The sequence below is a fragment of the Pelobates fuscus genome, chromosome 12 (assembly GCF_036172605.1).
Source record: "Pelobates fuscus isolate aPelFus1 chromosome 12, aPelFus1.pri, whole genome shotgun sequence".
In the NCBI taxonomy this organism is placed as follows: Eukaryota; Metazoa; Chordata; class Amphibia; order Anura; family Pelobatidae; genus Pelobates; species Pelobates fuscus.
The window spans coordinates 79383254-79407358 of NC_086328.1; the positions used below are offsets into that span (position 1 = coordinate 79383254).

General features: G+C 36.2%; 20 non-coding genes across 20 annotated transcripts; all 20 read right to left on the reverse strand.

Annotated features, from left to right (window-relative positions):
• Positions 1-761: 761 nt before the first annotated feature.
• Positions 762-833, reverse strand: TRNAA-GGC (transfer RNA alanine (anticodon GGC)). The gene has a single exon. It is a non-coding gene; the product is annotated as a tRNA-Ala (tRNA).
• Positions 834-1897: 1064 nt separating this feature from the next.
• Positions 1898-1969, reverse strand: TRNAA-UGC (transfer RNA alanine (anticodon UGC)). The gene has a single exon. It is a non-coding gene; the product is annotated as a tRNA-Ala (tRNA).
• Positions 1970-3032: 1063 nt separating this feature from the next.
• On the reverse strand, positions 3033-3104 carry TRNAA-UGC (transfer RNA alanine (anticodon UGC)). The gene has a single exon. It is a non-coding gene; the product is annotated as a tRNA-Ala (tRNA).
• Positions 3105-4166: 1062 nt separating this feature from the next.
• Positions 4167-4238, reverse strand: TRNAA-UGC (transfer RNA alanine (anticodon UGC)). Its single transcript has one exon. It is a non-coding gene; the product is annotated as a tRNA-Ala (tRNA).
• A 1065-nt stretch (positions 4239-5303) lies between these two features.
• Positions 5304-5375, reverse strand: TRNAA-UGC (transfer RNA alanine (anticodon UGC)). Its single transcript has one exon. It is a non-coding gene; the product is annotated as a tRNA-Ala (tRNA).
• A 1063-nt stretch (positions 5376-6438) lies between these two features.
• TRNAA-UGC (transfer RNA alanine (anticodon UGC)) lies at positions 6439-6510 on the reverse strand. The gene has a single exon. It is a non-coding gene; the product is annotated as a tRNA-Ala (tRNA).
• A 1064-nt stretch (positions 6511-7574) lies between these two features.
• On the reverse strand, positions 7575-7646 carry TRNAA-UGC (transfer RNA alanine (anticodon UGC)). Its single transcript has one exon. It is a non-coding gene; the product is annotated as a tRNA-Ala (tRNA).
• Positions 7647-9846: 2200 nt separating this feature from the next.
• On the reverse strand, positions 9847-9918 carry TRNAA-UGC (transfer RNA alanine (anticodon UGC)). Its single transcript has one exon. It is a non-coding gene; the product is annotated as a tRNA-Ala (tRNA).
• Positions 9919-10981: 1063 nt separating this feature from the next.
• Positions 10982-11053, reverse strand: TRNAA-UGC (transfer RNA alanine (anticodon UGC)). Its single transcript has one exon. It is a non-coding gene; the product is annotated as a tRNA-Ala (tRNA).
• A 1066-nt stretch (positions 11054-12119) lies between these two features.
• TRNAA-UGC (transfer RNA alanine (anticodon UGC)) lies at positions 12120-12191 on the reverse strand. Its single transcript has one exon. It is a non-coding gene; the product is annotated as a tRNA-Ala (tRNA).
• Positions 12192-13256: 1065 nt separating this feature from the next.
• Positions 13257-13328, reverse strand: TRNAA-UGC (transfer RNA alanine (anticodon UGC)). Its single transcript has one exon. It is a non-coding gene; the product is annotated as a tRNA-Ala (tRNA).
• A 1063-nt stretch (positions 13329-14391) lies between these two features.
• On the reverse strand, positions 14392-14463 carry TRNAA-UGC (transfer RNA alanine (anticodon UGC)). The gene has a single exon. It is a non-coding gene; the product is annotated as a tRNA-Ala (tRNA).
• Positions 14464-15526: 1063 nt separating this feature from the next.
• On the reverse strand, positions 15527-15598 carry TRNAA-UGC (transfer RNA alanine (anticodon UGC)). The gene has a single exon. It is a non-coding gene; the product is annotated as a tRNA-Ala (tRNA).
• Positions 15599-16661: 1063 nt separating this feature from the next.
• Positions 16662-16733, reverse strand: TRNAA-UGC (transfer RNA alanine (anticodon UGC)). The gene has a single exon. It is a non-coding gene; the product is annotated as a tRNA-Ala (tRNA).
• A 1063-nt stretch (positions 16734-17796) lies between these two features.
• On the reverse strand, positions 17797-17868 carry TRNAA-UGC (transfer RNA alanine (anticodon UGC)). The gene has a single exon. It is a non-coding gene; the product is annotated as a tRNA-Ala (tRNA).
• Positions 17869-18933: 1065 nt separating this feature from the next.
• On the reverse strand, positions 18934-19005 carry TRNAA-UGC (transfer RNA alanine (anticodon UGC)). Its single transcript has one exon. It is a non-coding gene; the product is annotated as a tRNA-Ala (tRNA).
• Positions 19006-20068: 1063 nt separating this feature from the next.
• TRNAA-UGC (transfer RNA alanine (anticodon UGC)) lies at positions 20069-20141 on the reverse strand. The gene has a single exon. It is a non-coding gene; the product is annotated as a tRNA-Ala (tRNA).
• A 1062-nt stretch (positions 20142-21203) lies between these two features.
• On the reverse strand, positions 21204-21275 carry TRNAA-UGC (transfer RNA alanine (anticodon UGC)). Its single transcript has one exon. It is a non-coding gene; the product is annotated as a tRNA-Ala (tRNA).
• A 1066-nt stretch (positions 21276-22341) lies between these two features.
• Positions 22342-22413, reverse strand: TRNAA-UGC (transfer RNA alanine (anticodon UGC)). The gene has a single exon. It is a non-coding gene; the product is annotated as a tRNA-Ala (tRNA).
• Positions 22414-23478: 1065 nt separating this feature from the next.
• Positions 23479-23550, reverse strand: TRNAA-UGC (transfer RNA alanine (anticodon UGC)). The gene has a single exon. It is a non-coding gene; the product is annotated as a tRNA-Ala (tRNA).
• Positions 23551-24105: the final 555 nt, after the last annotated feature.

Sequence of the window (24105 nt, forward strand, 5' to 3'; positions counted from 1 at the left end):
CATCTTCTTATCCAAAAATTATCCTCTTTTACTCGGGGAATGAGGACCTATAATCGATTTACTGACACCTCATGGACACCAGGCACCAGATTTTCTGAGACAGCAGTGAACAGGATCTTAGCAGATGTTTAATTAAGTTTGCTCACTCAACTCTAAATTGTTCAAAATCAAAACCTGAATTGCATTTTCTTTTCGGCTAAACGTTCCAAGCTGTGGAAGGAGCTATGTTCTACTCTTTTCTAAAACATCAGCCTTGAAACAATTTTAATAAAGCTTCTGTAGCCAAAGAAATGAAATTCTCATGAGAAGTCACTAAAACTACGAATGTGAGGTCAAGGAAACTTCCCGAAACTCTAGAATTTAAGTAGGATACGCCATATACACTATTAAAACCCCACTTAGAGAAGTTGGCAACGCTATGCTATTTTCTTTGGGAATAAGGAAATCTAATGCAGACTCTGTCCTCAGAAGGAAACCAGACACAGGATTTTTAAGACAAGAGAGGATTTGGAGCTTAAAGATTTTTCTTTGGATTGATACACTAATGTTGACATTGTTGTGTGATAATTACTAAATTGTAAAATTTTGACTTATTTAAAGAAGCTGTGACTAAAGCCGAGTTTGTGAATATTTTGAAAACATCACTTTTTGCCTACATATTTTTCTCGATACAATTCATCTTCTGGTGAATAAATTCTTCATTGGAACTATGTAAACAAAGTCACTCATGCCGACTCTTCTAAATTAAAATTAATTGCACCTGGAGATGCCGGGGATTGAACCCGGGGCCTCATACATGCCAAGCATGCGCTCTACCACTGAGCTACATCCCCATTACATTGCTGCAGCATTACAGAACACGACACACAAATAGAACCTCGGCTCATTCGAAAAAATAGCCTTGTCTATTTTTTTTAATAAAGTTCGTCTGAGGACTGTAGATTGCAAAATAGTTAAAAGCCTCAGATGTATATTAACAGAGGTAATAGTTGGACACATTTAACCACATCCAATGATTGTTTAGGACTCCTAGCCTACGTATGGTAACTTAGTGTCAATTGTTATATCAGATGGCTTAAATGCCCTTCCATTTATGACTTTATTGGTCAAAATATGAAGTTCTTCACTAAGTATATCATCTTCTTATCCAAAAATTATCCTCTTTTACTCGGGGAATGAGGACCTATAATCGATTTACTGACACCTCATGGACACCAGGCACCAGATTTTCTGAGACAGCAGTGAACAGGATCTTAGCAGATGTTTAATTAAGTTTGCTCACTCAACTCTAAATTGTTCAAAATCAAAACCTGAATTGCATTTTCTTTTCGGCTAAACGTTCCAAGCTGTGGAAGGAGCTATGTTCTACTCTTTTCTAAAACATCAGCCTTGAAACAATTTTAATAAAGCTTCTGTAGCCAAAGAAATGAAATTCTCATGAGAAGTCACTAAAACTACGAATGTGAGGTCAAGGAAACTTCCCGAAACTCTAGAATTTAAGTAGGATACGCCATATACACTATTAAAACCCCACTTAGAGAAGTTGGCAACGCTATGCTATTTTCTTTGGGAATAAGGAAATCTAATGCAGACTCTGTCCTCAGAAGGAAACCAGACACAGGATTTTTAAGACAAGAGAGGATTTGGAGCTTAAAGATTTTTCTTTGGATTGATACACTAATGTTGACATTGTTGTGTGATAATTACTAAATTGTAAAATTTTGACTTATTTAAAGAAGCTGTGACTAAAGCCGAGTTTGTGAATATTTTGAAAACATCACTTTTTGCCTACATATTTTTCTCGATACAATTCATCTTCTGGTGAATAAATTCTTCATTGGAACTATGTAAACAAAGTCACTCATGCCGACTCTTCTAAATTAAAATTAATTGCACCTGGAGATGCCGGGGATTGAACCCGGGGCCTCATACATGCAAAGCATGCGCTCTACCACTGAGCTACATCCCCATTACATTGCTGCAGCATTACAGAACACGACACACAAATAGAACCTCGGCTCATTCGAAAATATAGCCTTGTCTATTTTTTTTAATAAAGTTCGTCTGAGGACTGTAGATTGCAAAATAGTTAAAAGCCTCAGATGTATATTAACAGAGGTAATAGTTGGACACATTTAACCACATCCAATGATTGTTTAGGACTCCTAGCCTACGTATGGTAACTTAGTGTCAATTGTTATATCAGATGGCTTAAATGCCCTTCCATTTATGACTTTATTGGTCAAAATATGAAGTTCTTCACTAAGTATATCATCTTCTTATCCAAAAATTATCCTCTTTTACTCGGGGAATGAGGACCTATAATCGATTTACTGACACCTCATGGACACCAGGCACCAGATTTTCTGAGACAGCAGTGAACAGGATCTTAGCAGATGTTTAATTAAGTTTGCTCACTCAACTCTAAATTGTTCAAAATCAAAACCTGAATTGCATTTTCTTTTCGGCTAAACGTTCCAAGCTGTGGAAGGTCCATGTTGGACTCTTTTCTAAAACATCAGCCTTGAAACAATTTTAATAAAGCTTCTGTAGCCAAAGAAATGAAATTCTCATGAGAAGTCACTAAAACTACGAATGTGAGGTCAAGGAAACTTCCCGAAACTCTAGAATTTAAGTAGGATACGCCATATACACTATTAAAAACCCACTTAGAGAAGTTGGCAACGCTATGCTATTTTCTTTGGGAATAAGGAAATCTAATGCAGACTCTGTCCTCAGAAGGAAACCAAACACAGGATTTTTAAGACAAGAGAGGATTTGGAGCTTAAAGATTTTTCTTTGGATTGATACACTAATGTTGACATTGTTGTGTGATAATTACTAAATTGTAAAATTTTGACTTATTTAAAGAAGCTGTGACTAAAGCCGAGTTTGTGAATATTTTGAAAACATCACTTTTTGCCTACATATTTTTCTCGATACAATTCATCTTCTGGTGAATAAATTCTTCATTGGAACTATGTAAACAAAGTCACTCATGCCGACTCTTCTAAATTAAAATTAATTGCACCTGGAGATGCCGGGGATTGAACCCGGGGCCTCATACATGCAAAGCATGCGCTCTACCACTGAGCTACATCCCCATTACATTGCTGCAGCATTACAGAACACGACACACAAATAGAACCTCGGCTCATTCGAAAAAATAGCCTTGTCTATTTTTTTTAATAAAGTTCGTCTGAGGACTGTAGATTGCAAAATAGTTAAAAGCCTCAGATGTATATTAACAGAGGTAATAGTTGGACACATTTAACCACATCCAATGATTGTTTAGGACTCCTAGCCTACGTATGGTAACTTAGTGTCAATTGTTATATAAGATGGCTTAAATGCCCTTCCATTTATGACTTTATTGGTCAAAATATGAAGTTCTTCACTAAGTATATCATCTTCTTATCCAAAAATTATCCTCTTTAACTCGAGAATGAGGACCTATAATCGATTTACTGACACCTCATGGACACCAGGCACCAGATTTTCTGAGACAGCAGTGAACAGGATCTTAGCAGATGTTTAATTAAGTTTGCTCACTCAACTCTAAATTGTTCAAAATCAAAACCTGAATTGCATTTTCTTTTCGGCTAAACGTTCCAAGCTGTGGAAGGTCCATGTTGGACTCTTTTCTAAAACATCAGCCTTGAAACAATTTTAATAAAGCTTCTGTAGCCAAAGAAATGAAATTCTCATGAGAAGTCACTAAAACTACGAATGTGAGGTCAAGGAAACTTCCCGAAACTCTAGAATTTAAGTAGGATACGCCATATACACTATTAAAAACCCACTTAGAGAAGTTGGCAACGCTATGCTATTTTCTTTGGGAATAAGGAAATCTAATGCAGACTCTGTCCTCAGAAGGAAACCAGACACAGGATTTTTAAGACAAGAGAGGATTTGGAGCTTAAAGATTTTTCTTTGGATTGATACACTAATGTTGACATTGTTGTGTGATAATTACTAAATTGTAAAATTTTGACTTATTTAAAGAAGCTGTGACTAAAGCCGAGTTTGTGAATATTTTGAAAACATCACTTTTTGCCTACATATTTTTCTTGATACAATTCATCTTCTGGTGAATAAATTCTTCATTGGAACTATGTAAACAAAGTCACTCATGCCGACTCTTCTAAATTAAAATTAATTGCACCTGGAGATGCCGGGGATTGAACCCGGGGCCTCATACATGCAAAGCATGCGCTCTACCACTGAGCTACATCCCCATTACATTGCTGCAGCATTACAGAACACGACACACAAATAGAACCTCGGCTCATTCGAAAAAATAGCCTTGTCTATTTTTTTTTAATAAAGTTCGTCTGAGGACTGTAGATTGCAAAATAGTTAAAAGCCTCAGATGTATATTAACAGAGGTAATAGTTGGACACATTTAACCACATCCAATGATTGTTTAGGACTCCTAGCCTACGTATGGTAACTTAGTGTCAATTGTTATATCAGATGGCTTAAATGCCCTTCCATTTATGACTTTATTGGTCAAAATATGAAGTTCTTCACTAAGTATATCATCTTCTTATCCAAAAATTATCCTCTTTTACTCGGGGAATGAGGACCTATAATCGATTTACTGACACCTCATGGACACCAGGCACCAGATTTTCTGAGACAGCAGTGAACAGGATCTTAGCAGATGTTTAATTAAGTTTGCTCACTCAACTCTAAATTGTTCAAAATCAAAACCTGAATTGCATTTTCTTTTCGGCTAAACGTTCCAAGCTGTGGAAGGAGCTATGTTCTACTCTTTTCTAAAACATCAGCCTTGAAACAATTTTAATAAAGCTTCTGTAGCCAAAGAAATGAAATTCTCATGAGAAGTCACTAAAACTACGAATGTGAGGTCAAGGAAACTTCCCGAAACTCTAGAATTTAAGTAGGATACGCCATATACACTATTAAAACCCCACTTAGAGAAGTTGGCAACGCTATGCTATTTTCTTTGGGAATAAGGAAATCTAATGCAGACTCTGTCCTCAGAAGGAAACCAAACACAGGATTTTTAAGACAAGAGAGGATTTGGAGCTTAAAGATTTTTCTTTGGATTGATACACTAATGTTGACATTGTTGTGTGATAATTACTAAATTGTAAAATTTTGACTTATTTAAAGAAGCTGTGACTAAAGCCGAGTTTGTGAATATTTTGAAAACATCACTTTTTGCCTACATATTTTTCTCGATACAATTCATCTTCTGGTGAATAAATTCTTCATTGGAACTATGTAAACAAAGTCACTCATGCCGACTCTTCTAAATTAAAATTAATTGCACCTGGAGATGCCGGGGATTGAACCCGGGGCCTCATACATGCAAAGCATGCGCTCTACCACTGAGCTACATCCCCATTACATTGCTGCAGCATTACAGAACACGACACACAAATAGAACCTCGGCTCATTTGAAAAAATAGCCTTGTCTATTTTTTTTAATAAAGTTCGTCTGAGGACTGTAGATTGCAAAATAGTTAAAAGCCTCAGATGTATATTAACAGAGGTAATAGTTGGACACATTTAACCACATCCAATGATTGTTTAGGACTCCTAGCCTACGTATGGTAACTTAGTGTCAATTGTTATATCAGATGGCTTAAATGCCCTTCCATTTATGACTTTATTGGTCAAAATATGAAGTTCTTCACTAAGTATATCATCTTCTTATCCAAAAATTATCCTCTTTTACTCGTGGAGTGAGGACCTATAATCGATTTACTGACACCTCATGGACACCAGGCACCAGATTTTCTGAGACAGCAGTGAACAGGATCTTAGCAGATGTTTAATTAAGTTTGCTCACTCAACTCTAAATTGTTCAAAATCAAAACCTGAATTGCATTTTCTTTTCGGCTAAACGTTCCAAGCTGTGGAAGGTCCATGTTGGACTCTTTTCTAAAACATCAGCCTTGAAACAATTTTAATAAAGCTTCTGTAGCCAAAGAAATGAAATTCTCATGAGAAGTCACTAAAACTACGAATGTGAGGTCAAGGAAACTTCCCGAAACTCTAGAATTTAAGTAGGATACGCCATATACACTATTAAAAACCCACTTAGAGAAGTTGGCAACGCTATGCTATTTTCTTTGGGAATAAGGAAATCTAATGCAGACTCTGTCCTCAGAAGGAAACCAGACACAGGATTTTTAAGACAAGAGAGGATTTGGAGCTTAAAGATTTTTCTTTGGATTGATACACTAATGTTGACATTGTTGTGTGATAATTACTAAATTGTAAAATTTTGACTTATTTAAAGAAGCTGTGACTAAAGCCGAGTTTGTGAATATTTTGAAAACATCACTTTTTGCCTACATATTTTTCTCGATACAATTCATCTTCTGGTGAATAAATTCTTCATTGGAACTATGTAAACAAAGTCACTCATGCCGACTCTTCTAAATTAAAATTAATTGCACCTGGAGATGCCGGGGATTGAACCCGGGGCCTCATACATGCAAAGCATGCGCTCTACCACTGAGCTACATCCCCATTACATTGCTGCAGCATTACAGAACACGACACACAAATAGAACCTCGGCTCATTCGAAAAAATAGTCTTGTCTATTTTTTTTTAATAAAGTTCGTCTGAGGACTGTAGATTGCAAAATAGTTAAAAGCCTCAGATGTATATTAACAGAGGTAATAGTTGGACACATTTAACCACATCCAATGATTGTTTAGGACTCCTAGCCTACGTATGGTAACTTAGTGTCAATTGTTATATCAGATGGCTTAAATGCCCTTCCATTTATGACTTTATTGGTCAAAATATGAAGTTCTTCACTAAATATATCATCTTCTTATCCAAAAATTATCCTCTTTTACTCGGGGAATGAGGACCTATAATCGATTTACTGACACCTCATGGACACCAGGCACCAGATTTTCTGAGACAGCAGTGAACAGGATCTTAGCAGATGTTTAATTAAGTTTGCTCACTCAACTCTAAATTGTTCAAAATCAAAACCTGAATTGCATTTTCTTTTCGGCTAAACGTTCCAAGCTGTGGAAGGTCCATGTTGGACTCTTTTCTAAAACATCAGCCTTGAAACAATTTTAATAAAGCTTCTGTAGCCAAAGAAATGAAATTCTCATGAGAAGTCACTAAAACTACGAATGTGAGGTCAAGGAAACTTCCCGAAACTCTAGAATTTAAGTAGGATACGCCATATACACTATTAAAAACCCACTTAGAGAAGTTGGCAACGCTATGCTATTTTCCTTGGGAATAAGGAAATCTAATGCAGACTCTGTCCTCAGAAGGAAACCAGACACAGGATTTTTAAGACAAGAGAGGATTTGGAGCTTAAAGATTTTTCTTTGGATTGATACACTAATGTTGACATTGTTGTGTGATAATTACTAAATTGTAAAATTTTGACTTATTTAAAGAAGCTGTGACTAAAGCCGAGTTTGTGAATATTTTGAAAACATCACTTTTTGCCTACATATTTTTCTCGATACAATTCATCTTCTGGTGAATAAATTCTTCATTGGAACTATGTAAACAAAGTCACTCATGCCGACTCTTCTAAATTAAAATTAATTGCACCTGGAGATGCCGGGGATTGAACCCGGGGCCTCATACATGCAAAGCATGCGCTCTACCACTGAGCTACATCCCCATTACATTGCTGCAGCATTACAGAACACGACACACAAATAGAACCTCGGCTCATTCGAAAAAATAGCCTTGTCTATTTTTTTTTAATAAAGTTCGTCTGAGGACTGTAGATTGCAAAATAGTTAAAAGCCTCAGATGTATATTAACAGAGGTAATAGTTGGACACATTTAACCACATCCAATGATTGTTTAGGACTCCTAGCCTACGTATGGTAACTTAGTGTCAATTGTTATATCAGATGGCTTAAATGCCCTTCCATTTATGACTTTATTGGTCAAAATATGAAGTTCTTCACGAAGTATATCATCTTCTTATCCAAAAATTATCCTCTTTTACTCGGGGAATGAGGACCTATAATCGATTTACTGACACCTCATGGACACCAGGCACCAGATTTTCTGAGACAGCAGTGAACAGGATCTTAGCAGATGTTTAATTAAGTTTGCTCACTCAACTCTAAATTGTTCAAAATCAAAACCTGAATTGCATTTTCTTTTCGGCTAAACGTTCCAAGCTGTGGAAGGAGCTATGTTCTACTCTTTTCTAAAACATCAGCCTTGAAACAATTTTAATAAAGCTTCTGTAGCCAAAGAAATGAAATTCTCATGAGAAGTCACTAAAACTACGAATGTGAGGTCAAGGAAACTTCCCGAAACTCTAGAATTTAAGTAGGATACGCCATATACACTATTAAAACCCCACTTAGAGAAGTTGGCAACGCTATGCTATTTTCTTTGGGAATAAGGAAATCTAATGCAGACTCTGTCCTCAGAAGTAAACCAGACACAGGATTTTTAAGACAAGAGAGGATTTGGAGCTTAAAGATTTTTCTTTGGATTGATACACTAATGTTGACATTGTTGTGTGATAATTACTAAATTGTAAAATTTTGACTTATTTAAAGAAGCTGTGACTAAAGCCGAGTTTGTGAATATTTTGAAAACATCACTTTTTGCCTACATATTTTTCTCGATACAATTCATCTTCTGGTGAATAAATTCTTCATTGGAACTATGTAAACAAAGTAACTCATGCCGACTCTTCTAAATTAAAATTAATTGCACCTGGAGATGCCAGGGATTGAACCCGGGGCCTCATACATGCAAAGCATGCGCTCTACCACTGAGCTACATCCTCATTACATTGCTGCAGCATTACAGAACACGACACACAAATAGAACCTCGGCTCATTCGAAAAAATAGCCTTGTCTATTTTTTTTAATAAAGTTCGTCTGAGGACTGTAGATTGCAAAATAGTTAAAAGCCTCAGATGTATATTAACAGAGGTAATAGTTGGACACATTTAACCACATCCAATGATTGTTTAGGACTCCTAGCCTACGTATGGTAACTTAGTGTCAATTGTTATATCAGATGGCTTAAATGCCCTTCCATTTATGACTTTATTGGTCAAAATATGAAGTTCTTCACTAAGTATATCATCTTCTTATCCAAAAATTATCCTCTTTTACTCGGGGAATGAGGACCTATAATCGATTTACTGACACCTCATGGACACCAGGCACCAGATTTTCTGAGACAGCAGTGAACAGGATCTTAGCAGATGTTTAATTAAGTTTGCTCACTCAACTCTAAATTGTTCAAAATCAAAACCTGAATTGCATTTTCTTTTCGGCTAAACGTTCCAAGCTGTGGAAGGTCCATGTTGGACTCTTTTCTAAAACATCAGCCTTGAAACAATTTTAATAAAGCTTCTGTAGCCAAAGAAATGAAATTCTCATGAGAAGTCACTAAAACTACGAATGTGAGGTCAAGGAAACTTCCCGAAACTCTAGAATTTAAGTAGGATACGCCATATACACTATTAAAAACCCACTTAGAGAAGTTGGCAACGCTATGCTATTTTCTTTGGGAATAAGAAAATCTAATGCAGACTCTGTCCTCAGAAGGAAACCAAACACAGGATTTTTAAGACAAGAGAGGATTTGGAGCTTAAAGATTTTTCTTTGGATTGATACACTAATGTTGACATTGTTGTGTGATAATTACTAAATTGTAAAATTTTGACTTATTTAAAGAAGCTGTGACTAAAGCCGAGTTTGTGAATATTTTGAAAACATCACTTTTTGCCTACATATTTTTCTCGATACAATTCATCTTCTGGTGAATAAATTCTTCATTGGAACTATGTAAACAAAGTCACTCATGCCGACTCTTCTAAATTAAAATTAATTGCACCTGGAGATGCCGGGGATTGAACCCGGGGCCTCATACATGCAAAGCATGCGCTCTACCACTGAGCTACATCCCCATTACATTGCTGCAGCATTACAGAACACGACACACAAATAGAACCTCGGCTCATTTGAAAAAATAGCCTTGTCTATTTTTTTTAATAAAGTTCGTCTGAGAACTGTAGATTGCAAAATAGTTAAAAGCCTCAGATGTATATTAACAGAGGTAATAGTTGGACACATTTAACCACATCCAATGATTGTTTAGGACTCCTAGCCTACGTATGGTAACTTAGTGTCAATTGTTATATCAGATGGCTTAAATGCCCTTCCATTTATGACTTTATTGGTCAAAATATGAAGTTCTTCACTAAGTATATCATCTTCTTATCCAAAAATTATCCTCTTTTACTCGTGGAGTGAGGACCTATAATCGATTTACTGACACCTCATGGACACCAGGCACCAGATTTTCTGAGACAGCAGTGAACAGGATCTTAGCAGATGTTTAATTAAGTTTGCTCACTCAACTCTAAATTGTTCAAAATCAAAACCTGAATTGCATTTTCTTTTCGGCTAAACGTTCCAAGCTGTGGAAGGTCCATGTTGGACTCTTTTCTAAAACATCAGCCTTGAAACAATTTTAATAAAGCTTCTGTAGCCAAAGAAATGAAATTCTCATGAGAAGTCACTAAAACTACGAATGTGAGGTCAAGGAAACTTCCCGAAACTCTAGAATTTAAGTAGGATACGCCATATACACTATTAAAAACCCACTTAGAGAAGTTGGCAACGCTATGCTATTTTCCTTGGGAATAAGGAAATCTAATGCAGACTCTGTCCTCAGAAGGAAACCAGACACAGGATTTTTAAGACAAGAGAGGATTTGGAGCTTAAAGATTTTTCTTTGGATTGATACACTAATGTTGACATTGTTGTGTGATAATTACTAAATTGTAAAATTTTGACTTATTTAAAGAAGCTGTGACTAAAGCCGAGTTTGTGAATATTTTGAAAACATCACTTTTTGCCTACATATTTTTCTCGATACAATTCATCTTCTGGTGAATAAATTCTTCATTGGAACTATGTAAACAAAGTCACTCATGCCGACTCTTCTAAATTAAAATTAATTGCACCTGGAGATGCAGGGGATTGAACCCGGGGCCTCATACATGCAAAGCATGCGCTCTACCACTGAGCTACATCCCCATTACATTGCTGCAGCATTACAGAACACGACACACAAATAGAACCTCGGCTCATTCGAAAAAATAGCCTTGTCTATTTTTTTTAATAAAGTTCGTCTGAGGACTGTAGATTGCAAAATAGTTAAAAGCCTCAGATGTATATTAACAGAGGTAATAGTTGGACACATTTAACCACATCCAATGATTGTTTAGGACTCCTAGCCTACGTATGGTAACTTAGTGTCAATTGTTATATCAGATGGCTTAAATGCCCTTTCATTTATGACTTTATTGGTCAAAATATGAAGTTCTTCACTAAGTATATCATCTTCTTATCCAAAAATTATCCTCTTTTACTCGGGGAGTGAGGACCTATAATCGATTTACTGACACTTCATGGACACCAGGCACCAGATTTTCTGAGACAGCAGTGAACAGGATCTTAGCAGATGTTTAATTAAGTTTGCTCACTCAACTCTAAATTGTTCAAAATCAAAACCTGAATTGCATTTTCTTTTCGGCTAAACGTTCCAAGCTGTGGAAGGTCCATGTTGGACTCTTTTCTAAAACATCAGCCTTGAAACAATTTTAACAAAGCTTCTGTAGCCAAAGAAATGAAATTCTCATGAGAAGTCACTAAAACTACGAATGTGAGGTCAAGGAAACTTCCCGAAACTCTAGAATTTAAGTAGGATACGCCATATACACTATTAAAAACCCACTTAGAGAAGTTGGCAACGCTATGCTATTTTCCTTGGGAATAAGGAAATCTAATGCAGACTCTGTCCTCAGAAGGAAACCAGACACAGGATTTTTAAGACAAGAGAGGATTTGGAGCTTAAAGATTTTTTTTTTTTGGATTGATACACTAATGTTGACATTGTTGTGTGATAATTACTAAATTGTAAAATTTTGACTTATTTAAAGAAGCTGTGACTAAAGCCGAGTTTGTGAATATTTTGAAAACATCACTTTTTGCCTACATATTTTTCTCGATACAATTCATCTTCTGGTGAATAAATTCTTCATTGGAACTATGTAAACAAAGTCACTCATGCCGACTCTTCTAAATTAAAATTAATTGCACCTGGAGATGCCGGGGATTGAACCCGGGGCCTCATACATGCAAAGCATGCGCTCTACCACTGAGCTACATCCCCATTACATTGCTGCAGCATTACAGAACACGACACACAAATAGAACCTCGGCTCATTCGAAAAAATAGCCTTGTCTATTTTTTTTTTAATAAAGTTCGTCTGAGGACTGTAGATTGCAAAATAGTTAAAAGCCTCAGATGTATATTAACAGAGGTAATAGTTGGACACATTTAACCACATCCAATGATTGTTTAGGACTCCTAGCCTACGTATGGTAACTTAGTGTCAATTGTTATATCAGATGGCTTAAATGCCCTTCCATTTATGACTTTATTGGTCAAAATATGAAGTTCTTCACTAAGTATATCATCTTCTTATCCAAAAATTATCCTCTTTTACTCGGGGAATGAGGACCTATAATCGATTTACTGACACCTCATGGACAACAGGCACCAGATTTTCTGAGACAGCAGTGAACAGGATCTTAGCAGATGTTTAATTAAGTTTGCTCACTCAACTCTAAATTGTTCAAAATCAAAACCTGAATTGCATTTTCTTTTCGGCTAAACGTTCCAAGCTGTGGAAGGTCCATGTTGGACTCTTTTCTAAAACATCAGCCTTGAAACAATTTTAATAAAGCTTCTGTAGCCAAAGAAATGAAATTCTCATGAGAAGTCACTAAAACTACGAATGTGAGGTCAAGGAAACTTCCCGAAACTCTAGAATTTAAGTAGGATACGCCATATACACTATTAAAACCCCACTTAGAGAAGTTGGCAACGCTATGCTATTTTCTTTGGGAATAAGGAAATCTAATGCAGACTCTGTCCTCAGAAGGAAACCAGACACAGGATTTTTAAGACAAGAGAGGATTTGGAGCTTAAAGATTTTTCTTTGGATTGATACACTAATGTTGACATTGTTGTGTGATAATTACTAAATTGTAAAATTTTGACTTATTTAAAGAAGCTGTGACTAAAGCCGAGTTTGTGAATATTTTGAAAACATCACTTTTTGCCTACATATTTTTCTCGATACAATTCATCTTCTGGTGAATAAATTCTTCATTGGAACTATGTAAACAAAGTCACTCATGCCGACTCTTCTAAATTAAAATTAATTGCACCTGGAGATGCCGGGGATTGAACCCGGGGCCTCATACATGCAAAGCATGCGCTCTACCACTGAGCTACATCCCCATTACATTGCTGCAGCATTACAGAACACGACACACAAATAGAACCTCGGCTCATTCGAAAAAATAGCCTTGTCTATTTTTTTTAATAAAGTTCGTCTGAGGACTGTAGATTGCAAAATAGTTAAAAGCCTCAGATGTATATTAACAGAGGTAATAGTTGGACACATTTAACCACATCCAATGATTGTTTAGGACTCCTAGCCTACGTATGGTAACTTAGTGTCAATTGTTATATCAGATGGCTTAAATGCCCTTCCATTTATGACTTTATTGGTCAAAATATGAAGTTCTTCACTAAGTATATCATCTTCTTATCCAAAAATTATCCTCTTTTACTCGGGGAATGAGGACCTATAATCGATTTACTGACACCTCATGGACACCAGGCACCAGATTTTCTGAGACAGCAGTGAACAGGATCTTAGCAGATGTTTAATTAAGTTTGCTCACTCAACTCTAAATTGTTCAAAATCAAAACCTGAATTGCATTTTCTTTTCGGCTAAACGTTCCAAGCTGTGGAAGGTCCATGTTGGACTCTTTTCTAAAACATCAGCCTTGAAACAATTTTAATAAAGCTTCTGTAGCCAAAGAAATGAAATTCTCATGAGAAGTCACTAAAACTACGAATGTGAGGTCAAGGAAACTTCCCGAAACTCTAGAATTTAAGTAGGATACGCCATATACACTATTAAAAACCCACTTAGAGAAGTTGGCAACGCTATGCTATTTTCTTTGGGAATAAGGAAATCTAATGCAGACTCTGTCCTCAGAAGGAAACCAAACACAGGATTTTTAAGACAAGAGAGGATTTGGAGCTTAAAGATTTTTCTTTGGATTGATACACTAATGTTGACATTGTTGTGTGATAATTACTAAATTGTAAAATTTTGACTTATTTAAAGAAGCTGTGACTAAAGCCGAGTTTGTGAATATTTTGAAAACATCACTTTTTGCCTACATATTTTTCTCGATACAATTCATCTTCTGGTGAATAAATTCTTCATTGGAACTATGTAAACAAAGTCACTCATGCCGACTCTTCTAAATTAAAATTAATTGCACCTGGAGATGCCGGGGATTGAACCCGGGGCCTCATACATGCAAAGCATGCGCTCTACCACTGAGCTACATCCCCATTACATTGCTGCAGCATTACAGAACACGACACACAAATAGAACCTCGGCTCATTCGAAAAAATAGCCTTGTCTATTTTTTTTAATAAAGTTCGTCTGAGGACTGTAGATTGCAAAATAGTTAAAAGCCTCAGATGTATATTAACAGAGGTAATAGTTGGACACATTTAACCACATCCAATGATTGTTTAGGACTCCTAGCCTACGTATGGTAACTTAGTGTCAATTGTTATATCAGATGGCTTAAATGCCCTTCCATTTATGACTTTATTGGTCAAAATATGAAGTTCTTCACTAAGTATATCATCTTCTTATCCAAAAATTATCCTCTTTTACTCGGGGAATGAGGACCTATAATCGATTTACTGACACCTCATGGACACCAGGCACCAGATTTTCTGAGACAGCAGTGAACAGGATCTTAGCAGATGTTTAATTAAGTTTGCTCACTCAACTCTAAATTGTTCAAAATCAAAACCTGAATTGCATTTTCTTTTCGGCTAAACGTTCCAAGCTGTGGAAGGTCCATGTTGGACTCTTTTCTAAAACATCAGCCTTGAAACAATTTTAATAAAGCTTCTGTAGCCAAAGAAATGAAATTCTCATGAGAAGTCACTAAAACTACGAATGTGAGGTCAAGGAAACTTCCCGAAACTCTAGAATTTAAGTAGGATACGCCATATACACTATTAAAAACCCACTTAGAGAAGTTGGCAACGCTATGCTATTTTCTTTGGGAATAAGGAAATCTAATGCAGACTCTGTCCTCAGAAGGAAACCAAACACAGGATTTTTAAGACAAGAGAGGATTTGGAGCTTAAAGATTTTTCTTTGGATTGATACACTAATGTTGACATTGTTGTGTGATAATTACTAAATTGTAAAATTTTGACTTATTTAAAGAAGCTGTGACTAAAGCCGAGTTTGTGAATATTTTGAAAACATCACTTTTTGCCTACATATTTTTCTCGATACAATTCATCTTCTGGTGAATAAATTCTTCATTGGAACTATGTAAACAAAGTCACTCATGCCGACTCTTCTAAATTAAAATTAATTGCACCTGGAGATGCCGGGGATTGAACCCGGGGCCTCATACATGCAAAGCATGCGCTCTACCACTGAGCTACATCCCCATTACATTGCTGCAGCATTACAGAACACGACACACAAATAGAACCTCGGCTCATTCGAAAAAATAGCCTTGTCTATTTTTTTTAATAAAGTTCGTCTGAGGACTGTAGATTGCAAAATAGTTAAAAGCCTCAGATGTATATTAACAGAGGTAATAGTTGGACACATTTAACCACATCCAATGATTGTTTAGGACTCCTAGCCTACGTATGGTAACTTAGTGTCAATTGTTATATCAGATGGCTTAAATGCCCTTCCATTTATGACTTTATTGGTCAAAATATGAAGTTCTTCACTAAGTATATCATCTTCTTATCCAAAAATTATCCTCTTTTACTCGGGGAATGAGGACCTATAATCGATTTACTGACACCTCATGGACACCAGGCACCAGATTTTCTGAGACAGCAGTGAACAGGATCTTAGCAGATGTTTAATTAAGTTTGCTCACTCAACTCTAAATTGTTCAAAATCAAAACCTGAATTGCATTTTCTTTTCGGCTAAACGTTCCAAGCTGTGGAAGGTCCATGTTGGACTCTTTTCTAAAACATCAGCCTTGAAACAATTTTAATAAAGCTTCTGTAGCCAAAGAAATGAAATTCTCATGAGAAGTCACTAAAACTACGAATGTGAGGTCAAGGAAACTTCCCGAAACTCTAGAATTTAAGTAGGATACGCCATATACACTATTAAAAACCCACTTAGAGAAGTTGGCAACGCTATGCTATTTTCTTTGGGAATAAGGAAATCTAATGCAGACTCTGTCCTCAGAAGGAAACCAAACACAGGATTTTTAAGACAAGAGAGGATTTGGAGCTTAAAGATTTTTCTTTGGATTGATACACTAATGTTGACATTGTTGTGTGATAATTACTAAATTGTAAAATTTTGACTTATTTAAAGAAGCTGTGACTAAAGCCGAGTTTGTGAATATTTTGAAAACATCACTTTTTGCCTACATATTTTTCTCGATACAATTCATCTTCTGGTGAATAAATTCTTCATTGGAACTATGTAAACAAAGTCACTCATGCCGACTCTTCTAAATTAAAATTAATTGCACCTGGAGATGCCGGGGATTGAACCCGGGGCCTCATACATGCAAAGCATGCGCTCTACCACTGAGCTACATCCCCATTACATTGCTGCAGCATTACAGAACACGACACACAAATAGAACCTCGGCTCATTCGAAAAAATAGCCTTGTCTATTTTTTTTAATAAAGTTCGTCTGAGGACTGTAGATTGCAAAATAGTTAAAAGCCTCAGATGTATATTAACAGAGGTAATAGTTGGACACATTTAACCACATCCAATGATTGTTTAGGACTCCTAGCCTACGTATGGTAACTTAGTGTCAATTGTTATATCAGATGGCTTAAATGCCCTTCCATTTATGACTTTATTGGTCAAAATATGAAGTTCTTCACTAAGTATATCATCTTCTTATCCAAAAATTATCCTCTTTTACTCGGGGAATGAGGACCTATAATCGATTTACTGACACCTCATGGACACCAGGCACCAGATTTTCTGAGACAGCAGTGAACAGGATCTTAGCAGATGTTTAATTAAGTTTGCTCACTCAACTCTAAATTGTTCAAAATCAAAACCTGAATTGCATTTTCTTTTCGGCTAAACGTTCCAAGCTGTGGAAGGTCCATGTTGGACTCTTTTCTAAAACATCAGCCTTGAAACAATTTTAATAAAGCTTCTGTAGCCAAAGAAATGAAATTCTCATGAGAAGTCACTAAAACTACGAATGTGAGGTCAAGGAAACTTCCCGAAACTCTAGAATTTAAGTAGGATACGCCATATACACTATTAAAAACCCACTTAGAGAAGTTGGCAACGCTATGCTATTTTCCTTGGGAATAAGGAAATCTAATGCAGACTCTGTCCTCAGAAGGAAACCAGACACAGGATTTTTAAGACAAGAGAGGATTTGGAGCTTAAAGATTTTTCTTTGGATTGATACACTAATGTTGACATTGTTGTGTGATAATTACTAAATTGTAAAATTTTGACTTATTTAAAGAAGCTGTGACTAAAGCCGAGTTTGTGAATATTTTGAAAACATCACTTTTTGCCTACATATTTTTCTCGATACAATTCATCTTCTGGTGAATAAATTCTTCATTGGAACTATGTAAACAAAGTCACTCATGCCGACTCTTCTAAATTAAAATTAATTGCACCTGGAGATGCCAGGGATTGAACCCGGGGCCTCATACATGCAAAGCATGCGCTCTACCACTGAGCTACATCCCCATTACATTGCTGCAGCATTACAGAACACGACACACAAATAGAACCTCGGCTCATTCGAAAAAATAGCCTTGTCTATTTTTTTTTAATAAAGTTCGTCTGAGGACTGTAGATTGCAAAATAGTTAAAAGCCTCAGATGTATATTAACAGAGGTAATAGTTGGACACATTTAACCACATCCAATGATTGTTTAGGACTCCTAGCCTACGTATGGTAACTTAGTGTCAATTGTTATATCAGATGGCTTAAATGCCCTTCCATTTATGACTTTATTGGTCAAAATATGAAGTTCTTCACGAAGTATATCATCTTCTTATCCAAAAATTATCCTCTTTTACTCGGGGAATGAGGACCTATAATCGATTTACTGACACCTCATGGACACCAGGCACCAGATTTTCTGAGACAGCAGTGAACAGGATCTTAGCAGATGTTTAATTAAGTTTGCTCACTCAACTCTAAATTGTTCAAAATCAAAACCTGAATTGCATTTTCTTTTCGGCTAAACGTTCCAAGCTGTGGAAGGAGCTATGTTCTACTCTTTTCTAAAACATCAGCCTTGAAACAATTTTAATAAAGCTTCTGTAGCCAAAGAAATGAAATTCTCATGAGAAGTCACTAAAACTACGAATGTGAGGTCAAGGAAACTTCCCGAAACTCTAGAATTTAAGTAGGATACGCCATATACACTATTAAAACCCCACTTAGAGAAGTTGGCAACGCTATGCTATTTTCTTTGGGAATAAGGAAATCTAATGCAGACTCTGTCCTCAGAAGGAAACCAGACACAGGATTTTTAAGACAAGAGAGGATTTGGAGCTTAAAGATTTTTCTTTGGATTGATACACTAATGTTGACATTGTTGTGTGATAATTACTAAATTGTAAAATTTTGACTTATTTAAAGAAGCTGTGACTAAAGCCGAGTTTGTGAATATTTTGAAAACATCACTTTTTGCCTACATATTTTTCTCGATACAATTCATCTTCTGGTGAATAAATTCTTCATTGGAACTATGTAAACAAAGTAACTCATGCCGACTCTTCTAAATTAAAATTAATTGCACCTGGAGATGCCGGGGATTGAACCCGGGGCCTCATACATGCAAAGCATGCGCTCTACCACTGAGCTACATCCCCATTACATTGCTGCAGCATTACAGAACACGACACACAAATAGAACCTCGGCTCATTCGAAAAAATAGCCTTGTCTATTTTTTTTAATAAAGTTCGTCTGAGGACTGTAGATTGCAAAATAGTTAAAAGCCTCAGATGTATATTAACAGAGGTAATAGTTGGACACATTTAACCACATCCAATGATTGTTTAGGACTCCTAGCCTACGTATGGTAACTTAGTGTCAATTGTTATATCAGATGGCTTAAATGCCCTTCCATTTATGACTTTATTGGTCAAAATATGAAGTTCTTCACTAAGTATATCATCTTCTTATCCAAAAATTATCCTCTTTTACTCGGGGAATGAGGACCAATAATCGATTTACTGACACCTCATGGACACCAGGCACCAGATTTTCTGAGACAGCAGTGAACAGGATCTTAGCAGATGTTTAATTAAGTTTGCTCACTCAACTCTAAATTGTTCAAAATCAAAACCTGAATTGCATTTTCTTTTCGGCTAAACGTTCCAAGCTGTGGAAGGTCCATGTTGGACTCTTTTCTAAAACATCAGCCTTGAAACAATTTTAATAAAGCTTCTGTAGCCAAAGAAATGAAATTCTCATGAGAAGTCACTAAAACTACGAATGTGAGGTCAAGGAAACTTCCCGAAACTCTAGAATTTAAGTAGGATACGCCATATACACTATTAAAAACCCACTTAGAGAAGTTGGCAACGCTATGCTATTTTCTTTGGGAATAAGAAAATCTAATGCAGACTCTGTCCTCAGAAGGAAACCAAACACAGGATTTTTAAGACAAGAGAGGATTTGGAGCTTAAAGATTTTTCTTTGGATTGATACACTAATGTTGACATTGTTGTGTGATAATTACTAAATTGTAAAATTTTGACTTATTTAAAGAAGCTGTGACTAAAGCCGAGTTTGTGAATATTTTGAAAACATCACTTTTTGCCTACATATTTTTCTCGATACAATTCATCTTCTGGTGAATAAATTCTTCATTGGAACTATGTAAACAAAGTCACTCATGCCGACTCTTCTAAATTAAAATTAATTGCACCTTGAGATGCCGGGGATTGAACCCGGGGCCTCATACATGCAAAGCATGCGCTCTACCACTGAGCTACATCCCCATTACATTGCTGCAGCATTACAGAACACGACACACAAATAGAACCTCGGCTCATTTGAAAAAATAGCCTTGTCTATTTTTTTTAATAAAGTTCGTCTGAGAACTGTAGATTGCAAAATAGTTAAAAGCCTCAGATGTATATTAACAGAGGTAATAGTTGGATACATTTAACCACATCCAATGATTGTTTAGGACTCCTAGCCTACGTATGGTAACTTAGTGTCAATTGTTATATCAGATGGCTTAAATGCCCTTCCATTTATGACTTTATTGGTCAAAATATGAAGTTCTTCACTAAGTATATCATCTTCTTATCCAAAAATTATCCTCTTTTACTCGTGGAGTGAGGACCTATAATCGATTTACTGACACCTCATGGACACCAGGCACCAGATTTTCTGAGACAGCAGTGAACAGGATCTTAGCAGATGTTTAATTAAGTTTGCTCACTCAACTCTAAATTGTTCAAAATCAAAACCTGAATTGCATTTTCTTTTCGGCTAAACGTTCCAAGCTGTGGAAGGTCCATGTTGGACTCTTTTCTAAAACATCAGCCTTGAAACAATTTTAATAAAGCTTCTGTAGCCAAAGAAATGAAATTCTCATGAGAAGTCACTAAAACTACGAATGTGAGGTCAAGGAAACTTCCCGAAACTCTAGAATTTAAGTAGGATACGCCATATACACTATTAAAAACCCACTTAGAGAAGTTGGCAACGCTATGCTATTTTCCTTGGGAATAAGGAAATCTAATGCAGACTCTGTCCTCAGAAGGAAACCAGACACAGGATTTTTAAGACAAGAGAGGATTTGGAGCTTAAAGATTTTTCTTTGGATTGATACACTAATGTTGACATTGTTGTGTGATAATTACTAAATTGTAAAATTTTGACTTATTTAAAGAAGCTGTGACTAAAGCCGAGTTTGTGAATATTTTGAAAACATCACTTTTTGCCTACATATTTTTCTCGATACAATTCATCTTCTGGTGAATAAATTCTTCATTGGAACTATGTAAACAAAGTCACTCATGCCGACTCTTCTAAATTAAAATTAATTGCACCTGGAGATGCAGGGGATTGAACCCGGGGCCTCATACATGCAAAGCATGCGCTCTACCACTGAGCTACATCCCCATTACATTGCTGCAGCATTACAGAACACGACACACAAATAGAACCTCGGCTCATTCGAAAAAATAGCCTTGTCTATTTTTTTTAATAAAGTTCGTCTGAGGACTGTAGATTGCAAAATAGTTAAAAGCCTCAGATGTATATTAACAGAGGTAATAGTTGGACACATTTAACCACATCCAATGATTGTTTAGGACTCCTAGCCTACGTATGGTAACTTAGTGTCAATTGTTATATCAGATGGCTTAAATGCCCTTTCATTTATGACTTTATTGGTCAAAATATGAAGTTCTTCACTAAGTATATCATCTTCTTATCCAAAAATTATCCTCTTTTACTCGGGGAGTGAGGACCTATAATCGATTTACTGACACTTCATGGACACCAGGCACCAGATTTTCTGAGACAGCAGTGAACAGGATCTTAGCAGATGTTTAATTAAGTTTGCTCACTCAACTCTAAATTGTTCAAAATCAAAACCTGAATTGCATTTTCTTTTCGGCTAAACGTTCCAAGCTGTGGAAGGTCCATGTTGGACTCTTTTCTAAAACATCAGCCTTGAAACAATTTTAATAAAGCTTCTGTAGCCAAAGAAATGAAATTCTCATGAGAAGTCACTAAAACTACGAATGTGAGGTCAAGGAAACTTCCCGAAACTCTAGAATTTAAGTAGGATACGCCATATACACTATTAAAAACCCACTTAGAGAAGTTGGCAACGCTATGCTATTTTCCTTGGGAATAAGGAAATCTAATGCAGACTCTGTCCTCAGAAGGAAACCAGACACAGGATTTTTAAGACAAGAGAGGATTTGGAGCTTAAAGATTTTTTTTTTTTGGATTGATACACTAATGTTGACATTGTTGTGTGATAATTACTAAATTGTAAAATTTTGACTTATTTAAAGAAGCTGTGACTAAAGCCGAGTTTGTGAATATTTTGAAAACATCACTTTTTGCCTACATATTTTTCTCGATACAATTCATCTTCTGGTGAATAAATTCTTCATTGGAACTATGTAAACAAAGTCACTCATGCCGACTCTTCTAAATTAAAATTAATTGCACCTGGAGATGCCGGGGATTGAACCCGGGGCCTCATACATGCAAAGCATGCGCTCTACCACTGAGCTACATCCCCATTACATTGCTGCAGCATTACAGAACACGACACACAAATAGAACCTCGGCTCATTCGAAAAAATAGCCTTGTCTATTTTTTTTTTAATAAAGTTCGTCTGAGGACTGTAGATTGCAAAATAGTTAAAAGCCTCAGATGTATATTAACAGAGGTAATAGTTGGACACATTTAACCACATCCAATGATTGTTTAGGACTCCTAGCCTACGTATGGTAACTTAGTGTCAATTGTTATATCAGATGGCTTAAATGCCCTTCCATTTATGACTTTATTGGTCAAAATATGAAGTTCTTCACTAAGTATATCATCTTCTTATCCAAAAATTATCCTCTTTTACTCGGGGAATGAGGACCTATAATCGATTTACTGACACCTCATGGACACCAGGCACCAGATTTTCTGAGACAGCAGTGAACAGGATCTTAGCAGATGTTTAATTAAGTTTGCTCACTCAACTCTAAATTGTTCAAAATCAAAACCTGAATTGCATTTTCTTTTCGGCTAAACGTTCCAAGCTGTGGAAGGTCCATGTTGGACTCTTTTCTAAAACATCAGCCTTGAAACAATTTTAATAAAGCTTCTGTAGCCAAAGAAATGAAATTCTCATGAGAAGTCACTAAAACTACGAATGTGAGGTCAAGGAAACTTCCCGAAACTCTAGAATTTAAGTAGGATACGCCATATACACTATTAAAACCCCACTTAGAGAAGTTGGCAACGCTATGCTATTTTCTTTGGGAATAAGGAAATCTAATGCAGACTCTGTCCTCAGAAGGAAACCAGACACAGGATTTTTAAGACAAGAGAGGATTTGGAGCTTAAAGATTTTTCTTTGGATTGATACACTAATGTTGACATTGTTGTGTGATAATTACTAAATTGTAAAATTTTGACTTATTTAAAGAAGCTGTGACTAAAGCCGAGTTTGTGAATATTTTGAAAACATCACTTTTTGCCTACATATTTTTCTCGATACAATTCATCTTCTGGTGAATAAATTCTTCATTGGAACTATGTAAACAAAGTAACTCATGCCGACTCTTCTAAATTAAAATTAATTGCACCTGGAGATGCCGGGGATTGAACCCGGGGCCTCATACATGCAAAGCATGCGCTCTACCACTGAGCTACATCCCCATTACATTGCTGCAGCATTACAGAACACGACACACAAATAGAACCTCGGCTCATTCGAAAAAATAGCCTTGTCTATTTTTTTTAATAAAGTTCGTCTGAGGACTGTAGATTGCAAAATAGTTAAAAGCCTCAGATGTATATTAACAGAGGTAATAGTTGGACACATTTAACCACATCCAATGATTGTTTAGGACTCCTAGCCTACGTATGGTAACTTAGTGTCAATTGTTATATCAGATGGCTTAAATGCCCTTCCATTTATGACTTTATTGGTCAAAATATGAAGTTCTTCACTAAGTATATCATCTTCTTATCCAAAAATGATCCTCTTTTACTCGGGGAATGAGGACCTATAATCGATTTACTGACACCTCATGGACACCAGGCACCAGATTTTCTGAGACAGCAGTGAACAGGATCTTAGCAGATGTTTAATTAAGTTTGCTCACTCAACTCTAAATTGTTCAAAATCAAAACCTGAATTGCATTTTCTTTTCGGCTAAACGTTCCAAGCTGTGGAAGGTCCATGTTGGACTCTTTTCTAAAACATCAGCC